Below are 20,607 nucleotides of genomic sequence, written 5' to 3'. Positions count from 1 at the left end.
TACTACAATGCTCAGATTGATATTCCTAAGCGGAAAAAGACAAATGGAAAAGGTATACAGAAGGTTGGTTATGTTGGGAAGGAAGCCTCAAAAGGTCCCAAGAAAGGGAAGAAGCAAAAAGAAGATGCAGTAGATCCAACCGAGTCAACTAATGATGAAGATGAGGAACAACCAAATGCAAGATTGGGTGGAAGGTGTCATGTCTCGTGATATGCTAGGAGAACCAAATAGGAATTCAAATTGGAGCCCCATCATTAATTTTCCACTAAAGAATATTCACTTTTGCACACTTCATGCATTCATGAGAATCTTTGATCGATTGCTTAAGTGCCATATCGATTATGCATTCACAATGCCTACAACACAAGAGAGGAAAGTTGCAGCGATAAATTTCAATAACATGGTTCGCATTATGAATCAAAGTAGCACAACTGCCCAAGAACGAGCATCATTCCAACAACATATCATAGAATTCACCAAAAGTGTGCTAGGTGCTTGGGGAGAGAGTAAAGTAACACACTATATGGTAAGTTGTATAGTAAAAAAATAAACTAGTGTTTTAACCTTGCCTTTTTCTAATTAAATTCTATTGTCATATATACAACACATAGTTTATGCGCATGGTGCGTATTTCATGAACAAGTATGGATCGCTCAACATGTGGAGTACCCAAGGGATGGAGAAATCACATTATAAAGCAAGAGGGGTTTATTTCAAAAATACAAGACATGGAGGTGGAGCTTCTGTAGGAGGAACACGTACAAACAAGAGATGTTCAATTGGTTTTATCGCACAACCTTTGGAAGGGTATTGGTTAGGGAGCGGGCCCAACAATCTAAGCTTGCGCAAGAGGCACGCAAGGCTGCAAAAAGTCATGCTCAGCTTGAATGGTTGCAGACCAATGCTCCCCATAGGCATGGTGCTTGGCATGCACAAATGAGGAGACAAGGGAGGCGTTGGGTTGTGCACGCACCAGCATAAATCTAGATGTAATAAGGCTAAGAAAATAAGTTTAGTTAGGTTTTTTTTCCTTAAAAAACTATTAATAGTTCCTTCTCTCACTTCATTTTCATTTCATTTTTTTAGAGAGCTTGAGCTCAAGATCTACGTAGACACCCCCGTAAGGCCACCAGCACATCACCACGTTAGCATAGCCGTACATGGATATGACACGCACTAAGAACACCGCACGTGTTACCATGCCTTCACAAAACACAATGCAAGCACCCAACAACCACATACTGGGGTGACACCACAGAAGAGAGTGACCCCTTGGATTCTAGGACACGCCCAATGGGATCACCACAGAAGAGAGTGACCCCTTGGATTCTAGGACACGCCCAATGGGATCACCAGAGTCCCAACCCTCCTCCCACAGCAACACCAATGCACACACATGCAGGCCCTTCTAGTGGGAGGAAGCATGTGAAGAAGACACCATAATGCAGCCACCCCAGAGATCAAGACAAAGAGGCCAATGATGAGCAGTTCAAGCAGTTCGACTGGGTTGGTGAAAACATTCCTACATTGCGCAGCACCATAGGTGGCAAGACCCTACTACCAGGACAGGGTCCCCTACCTACTCGGGAGGAACTTGATATATAAGTACCACAACAACAGGAGGAGGAGGATTCAGACTATGAGAGAGACCAAGAGGAGGTTCTTGAAAGTGCGCGCAAGCGTAGAAAGGTCAAGCTCTTCAAGCCAAGGAAGTCCCAACCTTGCCAACACACTAACACAACAAAGAGAGCTCCAAGGAGAAGGATGCGCCAAGGGCATAGGGCTCTACAAGAAATTAAGTTTTATCAGAGGAACACTGAGTTGCTCATAAGAAGAGCCCCTTTTGCTCGCACAGTGAAGGAGATTCTCCAATGATATAGAACAGAGTTCCGTGTGCAGGGGATTGCCCTTGAAGCATTGCAAGAAACCTCCGAGCTTACCTTGTTGGGCTTCTTGAAGACACCAACCTCCTTGTAATACATGCAAAGACATGCAACTAGCTCGGCGCATTCGAGGCGAGCGAGACACGATCTAGAGATCTTAGATGTTAACCTTTTTTTTGAAGTAACTCTTTTGTTTCAAACCCCCCTTTGTAATAACAAGCCTATCTGGCTTTCATTTGTAACCTTTTGATAATTAAAATTTTAAGTTTCTCTTACAATGTCTCGGTGTCATCATGTTTGTTTAACATGGAGTGTCTATCATGTGCTAGTTTGTCACCCAAGGCATCAAAAATACTCTTGGAGGGCTGAGGAAGCTGTGCCAGAACAGTGCGAATTTAGCCACAACGGTGATGTAGGCTCAAAATTCGCACTGTTATGGCACTTCACCCCAAAATTCGTACTGTTATGGCACTTCACCCCTAGCCACTCAGGATCATTTCTGATACATTTATAATGAAGTTGAGCACACTAATTGTGAGAAACAGTAGTTTATAAGATAAAAACACCTTTAATCATGTGTAAAAATATAGTGTTTATCATCCAATGCATCAGAATTGCTCTTGGAGGACTGGGAAAGCTATGCCAGAACAATGCAAATTTAGGCTCTGCTGTTGAAATATACAAGTGAATAGGGTGTGTGCGGGAACAAGCCCTTGGCAAGAGGCTGTAAATGTGAGAGAACCTGTAAAAAGGTGAGAAGAATCTACTGGGAGAGAATAAAGGGTAGCATGAGAAGATTTAGGAAGTGTGGAGATATTCTGGGAGAGGTGGAGATATTCTGGGAGAGGTGGAGAGAATCAAGCAAAAGAGGTGGAGTGAATCAAGAAGAAATCAGTGGGATTAGATGCTTGGATGTAAACTCTATAAATTGAGGCATTGGCCTAATGAGAATTTGCTAGTTTTTTATTATCCATGCCTACATTAAGCTATTAGTTAACTACTCACTAATCATGTCTTAATTACTCACTAATCATGTCTTAATTATCATCTAATCACTTTGTTAATGATGTTGATTCTAGTATTTGATCCACCATAGCTCATCACATTGCTATAATTTTAACATGGTATCAGAACCAAGCCTAGAATTCATCAAGTTTATGAGCCCATTATCTAGTTAATTAGGATTAGTAGATAATTAGGAAATAATCAAATTTTTAATTATTTTCAAGAAGCCTTTTGTACCCCCAGCTGGTGGAGGAGCTCTATCTCCTTACACACTCAACATTAGCTCCATTGCTTCTAGCCATAGATAGCCAACACCCTTGTGCTCCAGCCAGTCGAATCAACGCAGCAAACCGCCCACGCAAGTGCCGGATTTTCGCTAATTAAGAAGCATCGTTTTTTTGCAGCAAATCAGAGATCTCTACTTCATCCAATCAAATGGGTCTAATTCCTCTTAGCCCCAAGTGTTTTCAAGCATGCTCTACAAGCTGGTGAAGTCAGAAATTGATTTGATCAAGTCTACAGTGAGATCCAAGCTCTTCATCAAATCTGCAGGTGACTTTGGTAAAACAGAGATTAAGCATTCAATCTTTAGTCAAATCTTATGTTTCTTAGCTTAATCCTCTACTAGACTAATTGCTATTGATGGCCTTGAAAGGATTTGAGCTCATTTGAAGTCTAAGTCCCCAGATCTAGGCTCCCCACATACTCTATTTTTTGCACATAAAACACAGGATTAATTTGCTAATCAATGATTAATCAGTGCTAGTCACTGTATTTTGGTACAATTGAGGGTTCAAATTAACCATTAGGTATCTGATACAAATCCCTATAACTTCAGATTGCAATTCGGAGTTGGTTTGATACTCCAACCATTCCGTACAAATTGGTTACCCTTGATTTAATGTAATTTCTGGTCCTAATAAATTTGTGGTAATCATCATTTTGCATTTAACCCTTGGTTAATGCCTGTAAATCACACTCAAATTCAAGATTATTCACAGCGAGAGTTGCATTTGGGAATGTGCATAAGAATGAATGCCATATGCATTATGTATTGGGCACATTACATCAGTGTAAAAATGGGATCAGACACTGCCCTTGTCCAGAATAAGACAAGAGGTAAGACCTCCCACATAGATTTGGGTTTGCATTGCATAATGACACAAGATAAACATCAAAAACCCAAAGGAACTGTTAGCAAAACATTTAAACATGCTGCTCATATGGAGCAAGAAGACCTGACGGACAAGCTCATGGCCCCAGCCATGAAAGAAGAAGAACATCTCTTTCCAAGAAGAGGATCCACACCGAGAAGAAGATCTAAAGGAAGCATTGAAGGAAGACATGGACACGAGAAGAGAAGCTGCCACGACAAGAAGACTGAAGACCAGAGAAGATGTGAGGCTCCAAAGAGTGAGGAGCCATGTGAAAATCTCAGAGAGAGAGAGAGAGAGACCCCACAACCCAATGTAACCTGCCCCAACAAAGTAAAACCACCTCTGAGCCACCGATGATGTAGGCCGCGTGGTAGATGTATGTGTGAGCACTTTACTCAAGGTCGCGGACACTTGTAGTAGCCTTGGACGCATAGAGAGAGAGAGTGTCAAGGACTATGAGTTTAGGGACTTGAGGCACTGGTCACGGGCTATCAAGTAAGAGAGAAACTTGGTATAGGGTCTAGGTGTGCTAAGTTAACTTGAGGGGAGGTGTGCTAGGCACTGGTCGCGGACTATCAAGTAAGAGGGAAACTTGGTATAGGGTCCAGGTGTTCTAGGAGTATTCACTAGAGGGGAGGTGTTGAAATATACAAGTGAATAGGGTGTGTGCGGGAAGAAGCCCTTGGCAAGAGGCTGTAAAAGAGAATCTGTAAATGTGAGAGAACCTATGAAAAGGTGAGAAGAATCTACTGGGAGAGAATAAAGGGTAGCATGAGAAGATTTAGGAAGTGTGGAGATATTCTGGGAGAGGTGGAGAGAATCAAGCAAAAGAGGTGGAGTGAATCAAGGAGAAATCAGTGGGATTAGATGCTTGGATGTAAACTCTATAAATTGAGGCTTTGGCCTAATGAGAATTTACTGGTTTTTTATTATCCATGCCTACATTAAGCTATTAGTTAATTACTCACTAATCATGTCTTAATTATCATCTAATTACTTTGTTAATGATGTTGATTCTAGTATTTGATCCACCATAGCTCATCACATTGCTGTAATTTTAACATCTGCATGCAGGCTCAAAATTCGCACTGTTCTGGCACTGCTCCCCCAGCCACTCAGGATCATTTCTGATGCATTTATAATGAAGTTGAGCACACTAATTGTGAGAAATAGCAGTTTATAAGATAAAAACATCTTAAATCATATGTAAAAATATAGTATTTATCATCTAATGCATCAGAATTGCTCCTGGAGGACTGGGGAAGCTAAGCTAGAACAGTGCGAATATAGGCTCTGCAGCGGCGGTGCAGGCTGAAAATTTGCACTGTTCTGGCACTGCTCCCCCAGCCACTCAGGATCATTTCTGATGCATTTATAATGATGTTGAGCACACTAATTGTGAGAAATATTAGTTTATAAGAATATAGTGTTTATCATCCAATGCATCAGAATTGCTCCTGGAGGATTGGGGAAGCTATGCCAGAACAATGCGAATTTAGGCTCTGCAACGACGGTGCAGGTTCAAAATTCCCACTGTTCTGGCACTGCTCCCCCCAGCCACTCAGGATCATTTCTGATGCTATAATGAAGTTGAGCACACTAATTGTGAGAAATAACAGTTTATAAGATAAAAACATCTTAAATCATGTGTAAAAATATAGTATTTATCATCTAATGCATCAGAATTGCTCCTGGAGGACTAGGGAAGCTATGCCAGAACAATGCGAATTTAGGCTCTGCAGTGGCAGTGCAGGCTAAAAATTCGCACTGTTCTGGCACTGCTTCCCCAGCCACTCAGAATCATTTCTGATGCATTTATAATGAAGTTGAGCATACTAATTGTGAGAAATATTAGTTTATAAGATGAAAACACCTTTAATCATGTGTAAAAATATAGTGTTTATCATCCAATGCATCAGAATTGCTCCTGGAGGACTGAGGAAGCTGTGCCAGAACAGTGCAAATTTAGGCTAATGCAGGCTCAAAATTCGCACTGTTCTGGCACTACTCCCCCAGCCACTCAGGATCATTTCTTATGCATTTATTATAAAGTTGAGTACATTAATTGTTGTGAGAAATAATAGTTTATAAGATAAAAACAGCTTTAATCATGTGTAAAATTATATTGTTTGTCATCCAATGCATCAGAATTGCTCCTGGAGGACTGGGGAAGCTATGCCAGAACAGTGCGAATTTAGGCTCTGCAAACGGCGGTGCAGGCTCAAAATTCGCACTATTCTGGCACTGCTTCCCCATCCACACTCAAGATCATTTCTGATGCATTTATAATGAAGTTAAGTACATTAATTATAAAACAGTAATTTACAAAATAAAAATACCTTTAATCATGTATAAAAATACATTATTTGTCATCCAATGCATCAAAATTGCTCTTGGAGGGCTGAGGAAGCTATGCCAGAACAGTGCTAGTTTGGGATCTACAGCAGTGGCGCAGGCTCAAAATTCTCACTGTTCTGGCACTGCTCCCCCAGTCACTCAAAATCATTTTTGATGCATTTATAATCAAGTTTTGAGTACATTGATTATGAGAAACAGTAATTTACAAGATAAAAATATCTTTAATCATGTGTAAAAATACATTATTTATCATTCAGAATTGCTCTTGAAGGGCTGGGAAAGCTGTTCTGGCACTACTCCCCCAGGCTCCCAGGGTCATTTCTAATGCATTCACAAAAACATTGATGGTACAAACAAAAAAACAATAATATACTTGATGAAAATAAGTTTGCAAAAATTGTATTGTATTCATAATAAGAAATGATACATCATCTTTACAAAAGCTTTCTTACAATATTGAGCTTCCTTCTCTTGTTATTGGGGGCATAGTGGAACTCTTTTCAAGAGTCCTAAGTGTCTTTTTTGTTGCATCCTTGTATTGATCTTCATTCGTCATGCAACACTCCCCCCTTCCTATTTTGCGCACGTCCTCGAGCGCGGTAGTAGCAAGAGCTGCAACAAAAAAAAACAATGGATACAAGTAAAGTCTTTTATTGAAAAAAAGAAAAGAAAAGAAAAACCAGCAATAATAATTTCACACGTGAGCATACAAGTGCAAGGCTGATTAAAGTTTTAATGAGTACTAAAATAAGTGAGTAAAGTCTAGTCAAAGTGAGACTTAAGTGGTAGATAGTGCTATGCAAAGGCAAGTGTGCTTTGTACACCGCCGGTTATGACCGCAGTCTCAATGTCCTACAAGTATGTAAGTTATTCCTAAGTGGCAAACCTACTCCTAAATATGAGCAAAGGTGATTGGAACTCTTCTTTTTTTTTTCTTTTTTCTTTTTTTTTCTTTTTTTTTGGTTTTTTTTTATATGTGTGTAGAAGGTGATAAAGATTAAGGTTCCATCCCAAAGAGACCCAAGCAATGGCCAAGAGACCTCCGCCAAGAGAATCTAAAGACCGCTAAGTATCTCAAGGGCGACAGACCCTTTTTCTTTCTTTTATGACCTAAGGAGTACCCCTTGAAGATGAGGGCATCGGTCTCGAGGGCCCATAGTGTACCCCAGAGTCCTACCAACATCCATCAAGGCGATAGATTCCTCAAAGGTCTTTTTCTGAGGCTTTTAGACATCAGTGTTCACCCCATAGAAACCAAGGCATCGGCCCCAAGGTGCTAAGACAACCCTAGGTCCTACCAAGCATTTCTCATGGCTGTAGACACGTCATGTCTCAATTTACTTTGTATATATATATATTTTTTTGGTATAATTTTTATAAATTTTTATTACTCCTAGCACCTAGCTCATATCTAAGAGGTAGCTACCACTAGGGATAACTAATATACCTTGAAAGCATAAGAACTTAGCATATTCCATTGGTATATATCCTACACTGTCTTTAGATAGAAATATCTTTTACTAAGTCTTCTACGAGTCTAGAATTCACTCACCATATTTTAACAACTAGTCAAAAACTTAAACCAGCCAACATTGTGTGAACATGCAAACCATATATTCGAAAGATAAGAGCACATAAAGAAATAAAGATTAAGATTTGAATACACCTGTTGTAGTGCCCTGTTGATGTTGTTCGTTTGCATTAATACATTGCTGATTTTGTGCAGATTGCTCCTCCTTGATCTTTGTAGGCATAGCATGTCTCCCCCCTTCCTAATTTGTGTGCACGGTAGGTGGACTATTGGGGCGTGTTTGATGCTCTTGTGAAGCTGAGATCTCTGCAAAATTTTTATTAACAAACAAGGAAAGAAAAGAAAGGAATAAAATTTGCTATTGGTGCCAATCACCGAATATAGCATTGCACATACACACATAGGATGGTAAAAGATAGAAGACATAAATGTGTCTGGAGTAAGTATACGAAACAAATCTGATGTCCCATACCACCATATTAATTTCATACATCACTCCTTCATAATAGAAGTTTGAGACGAAATGGCCAGTTCCCTCTGAAACTTAAATTCCAACATAAATTTTCTTTATCTTGAATATTTATTTAAGTTACTGAATTTGAATTAATATTAATGTTGAATCTATGGTTTATTAATTAGGTTCTTAAGTTGTAAAAATATTATAGAAATGCTGATGATGAAAAGGTTTTACAAAAGGGGGAGAATATATAGATTCCTCCATCGTTATGGTGTTATCGAAATTATCTATAAAAAATAATTTTAACACTCCAAAGAGATGTGAATCATTATTGTTTCTATGGTTAGGGAATACAAAGTTGTTAAACATAATTCATGAGGAACTAATCACCATAAGAATAAAAGATAAATTGATTATGGATATAAGAATAGGAAATACTAACCTTGAGTTGAAAAGCTGTTTGAGAAGGTGTGAGATTATAAATAAACAATAGATAAAATTGATTGTAAATAAACAAGTCTAAATTTATATACTTATCTTAATGTCAAACGAGATAATAATGAAAGAATTAATTTGCATTTGAAGTTGAAATAACTTGAATAATGAATATGAAACTTAGCAATCATAAGGTTGAGTTAAGCGTAAGAGGATTGTACCTTACATATATTCGATTGCAATGATGTTCTTCATTGAGAAAAATGAGAAAGCAATGCGAATGGATTGCAATGATGTTCTTCATTGAGAAAAATGAGAAAGCAATGCGAATGGATTGAAATATAATTATTCTTCTAAACCTAACTAGGGTTATATTAAATTATGACCTTATAAGAAATAAAACTTACAATAATATGGTTCTAAATTCTACGTATAAATATTTAAACATAATCGTTATTGTAAGGATATAAATGAGAAGCTTACTTGGAAGGTACTCGAATCACTGTCTGAAAGATAAAACTTAAATAGAAATATTGGAAGAACTATTTATTAAGTTATAAAGGATAGTAACTTACTTTGCAAATGTTGGATAGCTTGGCTACAAAATACATCATTAAAAGGAACAAATATCACAAGCATATGTGACGTTTTAATTTGCCACTGATTAAAATTATGAAAAATGGAGAAACTTACTTGGGTTGGACTACAAAATATTGGTTAGAAGAAAACAAATCGACAACTAACAATTTTTATTTTATGCAAGTAATCAAATTACATAAGGTGAATACTTAACTGGTAAATCATCGTAGATTTTGTATATACTAGTATGTAGGTTAGTTTGAATTCATAATATAATATCAATTTATAAATTTTAGGAAGTGTAGTTATTACTTAGCTTTCACCTAGAATTTGTAAGAAGTCGGAAGCTCGTATGTCGAAGAATAAGTGGGAAGAATAATATTTGTTGATGTTGAAAAATCAACTAATAACCATGGATCCAAAAATCTTCAAAAGCTTGAAAATATTGCTGATATGTAAAAGATAAATCCTTGACACCAAAATAAATCCAAGTACTAACTCATTGAAGAGGTCATTAAAAGAGTTGGAAATTTATCGAGGAAGATAACTAAGGTAATAATTTCTTGATGCCAAGATAATACTAAATTTGAAGCCAATTGCAATGGAGTTGAGAAAAGAAAATCGCTCTTCAATAAATTTGCGGCTATTCAAACTTGGCGTATGGAGGAACTCTTCTTGTGGGATTGATGATGTAAGAAACCTTCAACTTTGTTGAATATGATTTGAGCCCACTGAAATCTTCAAAACTTGTGGCCTCTTGGAGATTGAAAGCTTTAAGATTGTAAAAGCTTTAAGCTTACAATATAGATAAAGACAATGCAATTTAATAATGCAAATAAATAAATGGAGAAGAGAGAGAGAGAGAGAGAGAGAGAGAGAGAGAGAGAGAGGAATTGAAAATTGATGCCGCCTGTTGGAGAAGAGAGAGAGAGAGAGGCTTTTAAATTGTGTGTGTGTGTGTGTGTGAGAGAGAGAGAGAGAGAGTGAGAGAGAGAGGAATTGAAAATTGATGCCGCCTGTTGGAGAAGAGAGAGAGAGGCTTTTAAATTGTGAGGATTTTTTAACAAAAATAAAAATAAAAAAAACATAAGCCCAATAATAAACGGTCTTCTCTTTTTCTTCACTGTAAGAATCTGCGCAACAGAGACTCGTTGATTGTGCTGTCATCGTTGCCGTGGAGTTCTAGAAGAAAATAGACGTTTAATTAATTAAGCTTCAATTTCTTTCTTTTTTTTTAAAATCAGCTTGCAGGCGCATATTTTTCTATGATTATTAAGCATAAAATATATATGTAACAGAAGTAAGAATATAACTAGATTATAGAGAAAAGAGAGGTAAATAGAAAAAATAAAGAAAGAGAAAGAAAAAGAAAATGTTAGTATCTATGATAATAATAAAAATTTAGATATCTAATTAACTCTTAAGTAGCATAACAATTTAATACTTAGTTGACTATTAACTCGATTTTATTGGAGGCTATAGAGTGGGTCATTTTTTGTGTGCTCCTTGGGAGACTAGCAAGTGCTATGAAAAAGGGTAGATTAGCTAGCATGAGTGAGATTGATCTAGAATGTGTAGATGACCTTCCAAATAACGGAAAGAGGGTAATTATAGATAGTTTAATAGAGGAAATATATAGTGTCTATATAGAATGTGTAGATGACCTTCTAGATAATAGAAAGAGGGTAATTAGATAGTTTAATCAAGGAAATATATAGTGTCTATTTTAAGGCCATTAAGACATAGAAAGATGCAGATGAGGAGGATTCTAGCTAGGAAAACCAGGGGGAGATTAGCCAAGAAAATTGATTGAAGAGGGAGAAACCAGTGAGAAGGGAACTAAGAAAATTGATTGAAGAGGGAGAAACCAATGAGAAGGGAACCAATAAAAAAGGCTTAATTCTTTGCGTGAACGTTTACGACTTACAGTACATAGAAGATGCTGATCCTAGTTATTTAGCCATTCAATTAGCTATGCATTGGGGTCTAGTGGACAAGATAAAGTCGGAGACAATCGGTTTATTTAACTGTAGTGGATATTGGAGAGGAGCATCGCCATTTCTTGCGCTATGCAAAGGCCTTAGAAAATATTTCATCCTTTGTGGCATGAAAGTAGACTTTTGCGTAAACATTAAAAGAGAACTAGAAGACTTAGAGACTTTATGGCAAGAACATGCTTCTCACCTCTAAAGAAGGGAGTGATTGTCTCATAAATGGATGGTCTTGTCACTAGACTCAAACTCTTAGAGGAATTAGGGAGACCAGCGTACTTCAAGAGATTTATAAAGAACTTCTCTAGCTTAGTTCAACCATTGTAAGTACTAATAGTGAGGGAATCTTCTATGTCTTTACCAACTCTAGAAGAAGGGATCAATTACGTAAATAAAATGATAGAGTGAGATAGTTAGGAAGAGAGTAATAAGAGTATAATGGATGAGTGGTGTAAGTAGTAGAGAAGTAAGAAGTAAAGAGAGAGAGAGAGAGAGAGAGAGAGAGAGAGAGAGAGATGTTAGGAAAGACGTAACAAGAGAATTGATGAGCGATTGGAGCAATTGAACGAACCACGAGGAGAAAGAGCTAGAGGAGTAGCATTAGCTAGTATAAAATGTTTGTAAAGAAACTGTGCTAATAATAAGGGGTTGAGGTAAAAACCATCGTTGCATTTGAGGAGGTTAAACAGAGGTTTTTTTGCCATTACTTCGGTCTCTATGGGGTGGTGTCTTAAGCCTTTCTATTTTTTAAGTAAAGAGTGATTGGGCAAAGGAGAGTTTCGTTGATAAGTAGGTTAAAGTAAGTGCACTTTTAGTGTGAAGTGTCCTTCAATTTCAAGGGAAAGAAGGAGGTTACAAGAAAGGGTTTTAGGCCATGCCAAATGAAACGAAAGCATTTATTTTGTGTTTCAAGCCATGTAGGAAAAGTTATTAGCAGTATTAATCATAATAATTAAGGATAGAAATTAGAGAAATTGGCAATTCAAGAAAGGGAAATGAAGCCATTTGAAAAAATTTAAAGAGCAGTAGGTGGAGGAAGATGATGGAGAAACACTCTTATTAGCATTGGTAACATATTTCCCTTCCAAATTTGTAATCAAAATGATCAAATTAAGAGGTAAGTGTCTTTGTGTGGTTCGTAGAGAAATGAAAATTAGGAAATATTAAGAGAATGGATTATCTAATTGAAGAAATATTACAACAAAGAATACTAGATGAAAAACTCCATCTATTAATGTCCTAAACATTAATTATGGTTGACTGTAACTAATTATAATTAATTACTTTTATTTTTATAATTTTGTTAAAAATAAAATGAATGATAAAAAGTAATTAAAATTCAAGTTTCATATTTTTCCAAAGTAAAAAAATATGGGTTGGAATGTTTGTAATTACATAAAAACTAAGTCTTATGGTATACATCTAAAGAAAATTACATAAAGTTTAAACACTAGTGGTATGTTGGTAAGAGGATGATTTTGTTGTTCCATAGCTTCTTTTCCCTTTATGCTTACTTGAGGATATTGACGGCTCTTCATTAGTAGACGTAGACTCAACCTCACCTCTAAATCTAAAAACTTATGTTTTGTACATCTTGCTAGGATATTTGCATCCATGTTACTAGTTGCTAAAGCATCTATGGTGTAATTTCAAAAATAAGATGATCTCATAGCCCAAACCCCAAGTACATATACCCAAAAATCCTAATAGCTTTATAGTTCTCTATTAGTATGACTCTATCAGTACTCAAAGAGACAATAACCAACCTAGATACCTTGTAACTACCTTAAGTGCTAGTAATGCAACCTAGATACCTTGTAACTGCCTTAAGTGCTAGTAATGCAACCTAGATACCTTGTAACTGCCTTAAGTGCTAGTAATGCAGCCTCAAGACTATCTGAGTATTTATAATGAAAAATGGCAAGGACTCTTTGTTCATTTTACTAGTATAATGACCAAGCCCAGAGTCTTTGCCATATCTTCCTTATTGAGCTACACTAGCTCATCCAAGAAACCCATCAACAATCTTCAATCTCTGGTTGATAATAATTCATTAGATCAAATTTAATCACAAAACAAAATGAAAAAATGAACGTGGCCTACGGTGCAACAGAAAGGCATCCAAGGATCCCCATTGCTTTCTCTTCGCACATGCTAGAGCACCTGCCTTTGCCAAGGGAGAAAAGCATCTTCTATGCCTCTTCGTAAGGTAGAGAACCTTATGTACAAGAGACATAGTGCTAGTCCATACGAAACGAAGGTGGCCAAGGGTCCCAGGCCATCGCTTTGCTTGGTAGAATGAGGTTTCCTAACCATGTAAAATTGATAACAAGGATAAGAATGGGAAATGCCTGTTGGTTTTCATCACTGACTATAGAGATGAGTCATCACCTTAGTCAATTGTCTATTTGCATGTTTGAGATGATTCTTTTTTGGTAGACTCTGGTATGGTTCCTCTCCCAAAATCTGTTAGTTCAAGCCTCTCTTGAATAGCAGCAAATTCTTCTTCTGTTGATAATCTCTTCTGAGGGTAATTTGTTACTTCCTTAAATAAGATATTAAGGGCCTTAGATGCACCAACATAATTTTTTGTATCTATGTCCAAAAAAGAAAATATAGTCTTAAAATCCACCCAATCTTCCTGATCTTAATTCATTTGTGCAATAGCATAAAGACATCAATCTTCCCTTAAAGAAAACATCATTTGTATATATGATAGTAAGACAAAGTCCTTGTCATTGTTGATACTAAACGATGGTAGGAATAGCAAGTTCACCGATCTTTCTAATTCTTCTCCACTAACATTTTCCTCCTCGATTATTGTACTTGCTTTGAGTTTTGCAATGTGAACTCCTTTACTAAGCTTAGCCTCAACTTCCAACTCTAAAGGGTGCTCTTTCTTATTGCCCACTTGGATCTCTCCTAGGAACACATTCACAAGAGATTACCTTAACAAGCTATAACCATTGTGGGATCTTTACAATGGCCGAGCTTGAACACACTGCTTTAAGATCTCCACACCTCCTTGGATAGCCGTTTTCATTACTGTCCTGTGTGAGCGTTGTCACATTGTCATGTTAGACTCTGGGTCGTCGTCCCTCCTCTCACCTCATAACACTCACACACACTCACAAGCATGCATTAGAGACGAAGATTAGAGAGAGGATTAGCAAGAGCAAGAATCAATTGCACAATGGGAGAATATATTTCATTATGAGAGAAAATTACTGATATACAAGGCCACACTTAAATTGTGGTTGGTCGGGATGTGTCCAAGGCTCATAAGTTGCATGTTGCTTATGAAATGCTTAATCTAATGTTATATGTGTGAAGTATATTCACAATAGGAAATCCATTATAGCTTATTTGCCACATGCTCTTGGAGCGAGAGACTAAGCATAAATACTTTGTCAGACCATTTATGGGTGCGTGTGTTCAAGTTGTAGATTTGGACACTGTTACTTTATAGATTGATCATACGTGCTTTTGTTAACTGTTTGATGTAGAATTATAGTGGCAACTCTTGTTAACCCCAAAATGGATTAACACTATCTTCTTATCTTCTACTATATCTCCAATACATACATTAGTTTGGAGTGGCATTGTGAAGTCTTTTTTAATGTCACTGTTGTCATCTTTGTCTACTTTCAAGTATATGTAGCACATTAGTGTAACATCCTCTAATAAAAACTTGCAACTTGTGCCACCATGGACAGTAGATTTCTATGTGCACTTGACATCCTCTATCAGGGAAATATATCTTTTTGTGAGTCTTAACTTCTCATTTTGGTAGATCACTAATATGCACATATTCCTTAAATTCAATAATCGATGAAGGACCATATGCAATCCTCTAAAATTCCAAAGAGAGGTCTTCATAGTAAGTAGAAGTTCTTGTTATTAGCTTGGCAATATTAACTTGGTCTATGATGGTTGTAGATATTTTGTATACCCCAACTTTGTAAACAAAACCGAATAGATTCCCCCCAGAAGTCTCTCCTTCAATTAACTCTTCAACATCATCATGTGACTGCATCGTGTGAAGCAACACAGTAAGCCTACATTTAAACAAATACTATATATTGTTAGTATCTCTCTATAGAAGGAGGTGTCTCATTGTCTGAAAAGAAGAATTTCAAGGAACCCATGGGGTTTCTCTTCGCATGTAGAGTATCCATATTATCTTTAGAAGTAGATGATCCATCATATGCAAAGATGATGCCTCCAAGGTTTTCTTGACTTCTCTTTATAGATCACTAATATGCACATGTTCCTTAAATACAATAATCAATGAATGACCATATGTAATTCTCTGAAATTTTGAAAAGAGGTCTTCGTAGTAAGTAGTAAGTAGTTCTTGCTATTAGCTTGGTAAGATTAACCTAGGGATTGAATATTTCTTTGATGGTTGTAGATATTTTGTGTGCCCCAACTTTGTAAACAAAACCGAATAGATTCTCCCTAGAAGTCTCTCCTTCAATCAACTCTTCGACATCCTGTGTGACTGCATCGTGTGAAGCAACATAGTAAACCTACGTTTAAACAAATACTATATATTGTTAGATATTAATAGTATCTCTCTATTGTGAAGGAGGTGTCTCAGGGTCTGAAAAGAAGAATTTCAAGGAACCCATGAATTTCTCTTTGCATAGTAGAGTACCCATATTATCTTTAGAGCTAGATGATCCTGTTAAAATTACAGCAATGTGATGAGCTATGGTGGATCAAATGCTAGAATCAACATCATTAACAAAGTTATTAGATGATAATTAAGACATGATTAGTGAGTAATTAACTAATAGCTTAATGTAGGCATGGATAATAAAAAACCAGCAAGTTCTCATTAGACCAATGCCTCAATTTATAGAGTTTACATCCAAGCATCTAATCCCACTAATTTATAGAGTTTACATCCAAGCATCTAATCCCATTGATTTCTCCTTGATTCACTCCACCTCTTTTGCTTGATTCTCTCCACCTCTCCCAAAATATCTCCACACTTCCTAAATATTCTCATGCTACCCTTTATTCTCTCTCCCAGTAGATTCTTCTCACCTTTTCACAGGTTCTCTCACATTTACACATTCTCTTTTACAGCCTCTAACCAAGGGCTTGTTCCCGCACACACCCTATTCACTTGTATATTTCAACACCTCCCCTCAAGTGAATAATCCTAGCACACCTGGACCCTATACCAAGTTTCCCTCTTAGTTGATAGTCCGCGACCAGTGTCTAGCACACCTCCCCTCAAGTTAACTTAGCACACCTGGACCCTATACCAAGTTTCTCTCTTACTTGATAGTCCGCGACTAGTGCCTCAAGTTCCTAAACTCATAGTCCTTGACACTCTCTCTCTCTATGTGTCCAAGGCTACTACAAGTGCCCACAACCTTAACTAAAGTGCTCACACATACATCTACCACGTGGCCTACATCATCGGTGGCTCAGAGGTGGTTTTACTTTGTTGGGACAGGTTACATTGGGTTGTGGGGTCTCTCTCTCTCTCTCTCTCTCTCTCTCTCTCTCTCTCTCAGATTTTCACATGGCTCCTCACTCTTTGGAGCCTCACATCTCCTCTTGTCTTTAGTCTTCTTGTCGTGGCAGCTTCTCTCCACGCGTCTTCCTCTTCTTTCAATCTTCTTGTTGGCAGCTTCTCTTCACGCGTCCATGTCTTCCTTCAGCTTTTCTTCTTGGTGTGGATCTTCCTCTTGGAAAGAGATGTTATTCTTCTTTCATGGCTGGGGCCATGAGCTTGTCCCTCAGTTCTTCTTGCTCCATGTGGGCAACATGTTTAAATGTTTTGTTGACAATTCTTTTGGGCTTTTGAAGTTTATCTTGTATCATTATGCAATGCAAACCCAAATCTATGCGGGAGGTCTTACCTCTTGCCTTATTCTGGACAAGGGCAGTGTCTGATCCCATTTTTACATTGATGTAATGTGCCCAATACATAATGCATATAGCATTCATTCTTATGCACATTCCCAAATGCAACTCTGGCTACGAATAGTCTTGAATTTGAGTGTGATTTGCAGGCATTAACCAAGGGTTAAATGCAAAATGATGATTACCACAAATTTATCAGCATAATTTTACCAGAAATTACATTAAATCAAGGATAATCAATTTGTACGGAATGGTTGGAGTATTAAACCAACTCCGAATTGCAATCTGAAGTTATAGGGATCTGTAGCAGATACCTAATGGTTATTTTGAACCCTCAATTGCACCAAAATATAGTGATTAATACTGATTAATCACTGATTAGTAAATTAATCCTCTGTTTTGTATGCAAAAAATAGAGTATGCGGGGAGCCCAGATCTGAGGCCTTAGAGTTCAAATGAGCTCAAATGCTTTCAAGGCCATCAATATCAATTAGTCTAGTAGAATTAAGCCAAGAAACACAAGATTTGACCAAACATTGAATGCTTAATCTCTGTTTTACCAAAGTCACCTATAGATTTGAATAAGAGCTTGGATCTCACTGTAGACTTCATCAAATCAAATTCTGACTTCACCAGCTTGTAGAGCATGCTTGAAAACCCCCAGGGCTAAGAGGAATTAGACCCATTTGATCTGGAGCAATAGAGAAATCAAATTCACCTCAGAGAAACGGTGCCTCTTCATTCGCGAATTTCTACAGTTTGCGTTGGCGGTTTGCGCTTATGATTCGACTGGCTGGAGCACAAATGAGTTGGCTATGTTGGGCTAGAAGGGTTTGGGCAATGGTTGAGCCTATAAGGAGAGGGAGCTCCTCCACTAGCTGGGGGTACAGAAAGCTTCTTGAAAATAAATAAAAATTTGATTATTTTCTAATTATCTACTAATTCTAATTAACTAGATAATGGGCTCATAAACTTGATGGATTCTAGGCTTGGCTCTGATACCATATTAAAATTACAGCAATGTGATGAGCTATGGTGGATCAAATGCTAGAATCAATATCATTAACAAAGTGATTAGATGCTAATAAAGACGTGATTAGTCAGTAATTAACTAATAGCTTAATGTTGGCATGGATAATAAAAAACCAGCAAGTTCTCATTAGGCCAATGCCTCAATTTATAGAGTTTACATCCAAGCATCTAATCCCACTGATTTCTCCTTGATTAGTGATTAGATGCTAATTGTGATGTGATTAGTGAGTAATTAACTAATAGCTTAATGTTGGCATGGATAATCAAAAAACAGCAAGTTCTCATTAGGCCAATGCCTCAATTTATAGAGTTTACATCCAAGCATCTAATCCCATTGATTTCTCCTTGATTCACTCCACCTCTTTTGCTTGATTCTCTCCACCTCTCCCATAATATCTCCACACTTCCTAAATCTTCTCATGCTACCCTTTATTCTCTCCCAGTAGATTCTTCTCACCTTTTCACAGGTTCTCTCACATTTACACATTCTCTTTTACAGCCTCTAACTAAGGGCTTGTTCCGCACACACCCTATTCACTTGTATATTTCAACAGATCCATCATATTCAACGATGATGTCTCCAAGGTTCTCAGCAACATTCTCTTCGAATGATAGGGTGTACTCACGGAGTTAACTGCATCAGACACGTGTATTACAATGCCCCATAGGCAAAAAGACTTCAAAATTTAAAAAGGAAAAACCTCATCCAACAATGAGTGGAATGAATATTTGTGATTTGATCTCTCGTATAAAGTTTGGATGTCAGTCAAATCTTTTGTGAAGCAAAATTTAGTGAAATTAGGCCAAGGCTCCTGAAAGGCTAGAGCATATATGCACTGGCACATGTTCTTTAAAACTCACATGAGTATAAAACATGACACATTTTGTGCTTAATAAACCACGGCTCGTTTAAAAAAAACTGACATAGTATTTAAAATGTCTTCTTTGCTCATTTTCTAAAAATACATAACCCAATTTAAATAGCAATGAAGCTTTTTTTCTTTTTTGAGATAGATTTTATTTAAATGCAACAAAGCTCTTAGCACGTGGACTCTTTTTCTAAAATACATGACTTAGATTTTTTAAATAAAAAGTGTGAGGATTCTTTTCTCAATAATAATGAACATTAAAAATTTTCAATTTTCAATTAGAAACGGTTCTTTTTTTGGACATGAGGCTACATTTTAAAGGAAAAACACTGATCTCTTAGTTTCGTGTAGGTGAATCTATAAAAACCCTACCATAGTTGGTTTATGCTTTTTTATTGCATTCTCTAGATTCCTAACAATGGCACCATCGATAATAGCAACTCCATTGACAACATCGGTACCATCGGCAACAAAAATCAACATCTCTGGCATCATCGACAATATCTAAGAGCAACAACAATATCTTTGCATACAAACATTCCATCAAATAATTTATTTTTACCTTTTTCCATCCATGACATAAATCTTGCGTTAGTCAGGATTTTAGGGTATCGGGAGCCCTTGAGAGCTAATGCCTTGCTGATTTTCCACAAAACATTGGTTCAATCGTGTCCTCTTTGACATTGTTAAAGTTTTATTGTTTCCTTTATCATGAAAGATACTCCCTCCCTCTCTTCCTCTATGAAAAAGTATTTTATAATGAAAATGTCCCTTATGCATTATCTTTTATTTTAGGAGACACAAGAGCTTAAGAGTAACCGATATTGAATGAAAAGCATCATGTTTCATGCAAAACTGTAAGTATTTGTTTCAAGGTGCTTCACTATGCGATAATGGACGCCCAAAGCAAGTGCACCCCCTTCCATTATAGCATGGGAAAATTACGACATCTTTCATAATGTCTCTCTATATGACTTCAATGTTTTCTCATTATGTATAGATCTACAAAGCATATAGTCACAATAATAGAGTGCATGTCATCAATAGACGATTTATATGAATTAATGAAATACTTTAACAAAAATCTAAGTCTTTATTTTAACATTTTTAGTTAACTTATTAAGATTATTATGATATTAAATTTTTCGGCTTAGCAAGTCCCTAGCGAGATTGATGTTCACACCTAGGTAGAGAGTAATTGCCAATGCAATTAAATTTATAGAGTATCGTGTCTTCAATGAAACAAATGTTGTGAAGATGAGCAATCGGATGATGGTTTTATCTTTCTTTTTGGTATTTTATTTAAATAATGTTCCCTTTCATAATATTTTTTTTTCCTTTACTCATTTTTCTCAAGATCTTATTCAAATGACAACGTGTAATGTGTGGCTAGCTCGAGTAGCATCGATTCAAAAAAAGATAAT

This window comes from Cibotium barometz, chromosome 21, assembly GCF_041138505.1.
Source record: "Cibotium barometz isolate CiBa-2024 chromosome 21, ASM4113850v1, whole genome shotgun sequence".
Taxonomy (NCBI): domain Eukaryota; kingdom Viridiplantae; phylum Streptophyta; class Polypodiopsida; order Cyatheales; family Cibotiaceae; genus Cibotium; species Cibotium barometz.
This window is presented reverse-complemented; position numbering follows the sequence as displayed.